At 35.1% G+C, this 3,620-nt stretch overlaps 1 pseudogene; it reads right to left on the bottom strand.

Annotated features, from left to right (window-relative positions):
* Positions 1-326: 326 nt before the first annotated feature.
* On the bottom strand, positions 327-2,162 carry LOC149553121 (UDP-galactose/UDP-glucose transporter 4-like; annotated as a pseudogene).
* Between the last annotated feature and the right edge of the window lie 1,458 nt (positions 2,163-3,620).

Here is a 3,620-nt window from a genome sequence, read left to right as displayed (position 1 = left end):
GTACTCGGACACAGCCAACTAGAACATGGTTTTGAGGAAGAACAATGGGCCCTTACAACTACCTTCTTCCAAAATCAAGTCCTCGGCAGTATAGGGCCCCATATAAATGTGACCAAGGTCATGATTGGCAAATGTTTCATGCAAATATGGAACTCCTCAAAGATTTGCAGCATTGCAAAAAGGTTGATTACCAAAAATGATAAGACAAGAATCACTGATACCAATTTAACATTGGTCATTGGACGAGGTGAAATAACCCCACAAATAGACAGGTGGTTGAGCAATAATGCACAACATCTAAATAGCCTAGAGGAAAAATATACAAGCTAATGCAGAATTAATTGATATTTTCCTAACAGCTGGATGGGGATGGCCAGCATAGGGAGCCCAATCATTGTTGAACAAAAGAGCATTTCCATCTATTCATTTCAAACCAGCAGGGCAAATTAAATCAATAGAATCATATGTAATTGTTTCTCCCTGAATTGTGACTGGGTGAAAATGTATAGCACCCTAAAAGAGGGTCTTCACTTGTTGAATATGTGCAAAAGGTTATAGAGCATCGCACCTGTGAAGTGGATGGATTGATAGTAAATATTGCCTACAAGGAATTCATTATTAGAGCTCTACAGATCATTATCACTCCTGCAATGCTAAAATTTGGTGAAGTATGAGCATCTGCAAGGGTGAACATGATTAAGTCTGCAACAAGTAGCAGCGTAGATATGTATTCATGGACAGGATATTTCCTCCTCAAGCTAGATATAAAAGCTCCCATCACCATCACTAGAATAATGTTCTCGCATATTTTTAAGAGAGATGTGAGATCATTATTCAAACAAAATCAAAGAAACCGCCCTATTCTCGGGCCCCAACAAAAAATTCTACTAACTTTCCACTAACAACAATAAAATTACTGCTCGACAATCACGCTTTCATTGTACAGCTAGAGAAAGGAGTGATCAGGAGTTTAATTTAATTAAATAATTAGAAAAGAAGACATTCTAACACTCCAAAAAAATAGGGTAAGGAGCCACTGCTTGAATTTCTATAATGTTTTTCAATTATTTACCCAAAACATTTACTACCATACATGTGACCATAAATATAAGATCCAGACTGCCCGGGTAGCCTGTTAGGAAGAGGAAGAAATATAAATGCAAAGTACCTTGGTTGATTTGAACATGAGCTGAGTAGGATAGTTGAGAAAAGTGAGGGAACCCTTGGTTAGTCCATGGGATCCCATAAGAATGCCTGAAAGCTTCACATATGTTTTCCATGGATTTACAACTTATTTCATTCTGAATCCCTGCAATAAAATGAGATCTAAGTAGACAAAGTTTTGCACAAATGTGAAGTACCATCCATAGCTGTAACACAATAGCACACAATCTACTTACAGTCTGCTCAGGTTATCTCATAAAATATGCACAATGACACAAGATATGAGGAAAATACATAAAACAAAGAGTAAGGAGATCGATCTAGAAATGCAAAATGGAACTCGCTAAAGATATTCTCGCTCCAAAATGACAAACACCTAAACTACAGCCTGCTATAATTCTATTCCCCGATCAACAAGAGCGAACACTCACAGAGGGCAAGTGAATGTGCAGAGGCCAAGATTCGGTGGGTGAATGTAGACAAAAGCACACCGAGTGTCTCTAAAGCCTTATCTTTGTTCCTGCTCAGGCACTACAAAAATGTAGCGTTCAAACATTTTACCTCTAAAAGCTACGAAAATTTGGTCCTTTTTTTTTTTTTTGGTTATGAACCCGAGTTGGTCAAAATTTTGACCAACACGGGGATAAAAACTAAAAAAACATGAAATGATAGGCCAATATGGTCGTTGGTCGAAAATGACCCTCAAATGTACTAGTGTAGATGTCCACATTTGAATTGGCTTCATTTCCCCATTCGACTCCCAAATTTAATTTCAAACCCTCACACCACAATCCTCTCATTTGTCCAAAATATAAAATCATATGTATAAGCAATGAATAATACTTGAAAGTAGGGTATTCAACTTCATCAAAATTAATAAAAGTAGTGTGAATATTGTCAAAAACATACTTTGTGTAATCATAGGGCCTGGGCTCTAGCATTTGAACATCTAATGTTAACATCATAGGATCAATCTTCATCAAATTAGGCACTTCCATCCCTCCTACTTGTCCACATGATTGGTATGTCAGGTCTAAGTATGTCTTAAATAATTTGATATTAAATGGAGATCCATCTATTGTTCTTAGGCACTCCTTTTCAATTTTTTTTAACATCAATTTCCATTGCATATATGAAACATTTGGTCTTTCATATCTGCTCTTCAATTCTATGAAAGACAACTTTTTAGTTAGACCATCAGTGAGTCTAAAAGCTTCATTTAGGGATTCAATAGACATCTCCATGAGCTTTTCCCCATCCTTGTCATAAATGCATCTGCCTTCAGCATTATATTTTCTCATAATGACGTTGGGTAGCTTCATATTCAAAAACTCATTTGCTACTATCGGTTTCCCCAAATTCATCTCCCAAGGATGACATATAGGCACCTTATGGTTTCTTCTTGCATAATGATACAGAAAAAGATTATAGCCTCTAGTCCTAGTCCATACATCTCCAATCTCACTGTATTTATCTTCCAACTTATCTATAGAAGTGAATTTTATTTTATTTTACATAGGACCTAAAAAATCCATCTGCTCAATGAGATCTTCATTCCATTTTTGTGGTGGTACTTCATCATCTTCTTTTTGCTTTTTATCAGCTCTACTCTTCTTAACCTTCTCTGCATTTCTCTTTTGTGCAAAACCAAAGCTCTCAATGATACCTTCTAAAACTTTCTCTTAGTAAAAATTACAAAACTTGAATAAAAACAACAATTTCACAATCTTTCTTCTTAGATTTTGTGAACATAAACCTATAATGAGTGTCTTTTTATTAGCAAACAAGTTGCATACGTGCATTTTCTTTCCACACAAATCAAAACATAAAGCCATTTTTACCATTGTAACAAATTAACTGGTTGTCAGAAGTCATTTCATGCACTAATTTTTGTGCCTGATAAAACATATTCAAACATTTGATCACTATAGCCTTCAGAGATATGGCTATATGGTTTTCTATCACTATAACCAAATCTCTCAAATAGCAAAACTATCTAGAACATACAAAAGGTTAGTAGTAAAAGCAAGCAAAAAGGTGAACAAATATTTGCTAAATATTGAGTTCCACCAGTGGCTCTAATTGGGGACATTTACCCCATGTTGGTACAGTGAGAATTCAGTTATCACTAGAACAAGTAGACCAAAAAATTAGGAAAACCAATAATAAAAACAAAAAAAAATAACAAAGGAAAAGAAAAGTTTAGGAGTACACCTGATTTCAATTTTGAATGAAGAAACTCTTTAAATATTGACCATGAGTAGATGATTCTTGATCATATCCATCAATATCTTGCAAGTAATAAGAATCTTCTCCATTCTTACTAGTAATTACATATGGTCAAAGTCATAAAGCCTCAAATTTACCATGTTTTTGTTTGTCTTGGTCTTTTGCATTACACTTCACAACCCAATCTCCTTCCTAAAACTTTTTGTAATTTGCTCTTTTATCGTGTA

Source organism: Cupressus sempervirens, chromosome 6 (assembly GCF_028749045.1).
Source record: "Cupressus sempervirens isolate cs-2001-9-10 chromosome 6, ASM2874904v1, whole genome shotgun sequence".
Classification (NCBI taxonomy): domain Eukaryota; kingdom Viridiplantae; phylum Streptophyta; class Pinopsida; order Cupressales; family Cupressaceae; genus Cupressus; species Cupressus sempervirens.
Note: the sequence above shows the minus strand (reverse complement) of the source record. Positions and strands in the feature narration are given on the sequence as shown.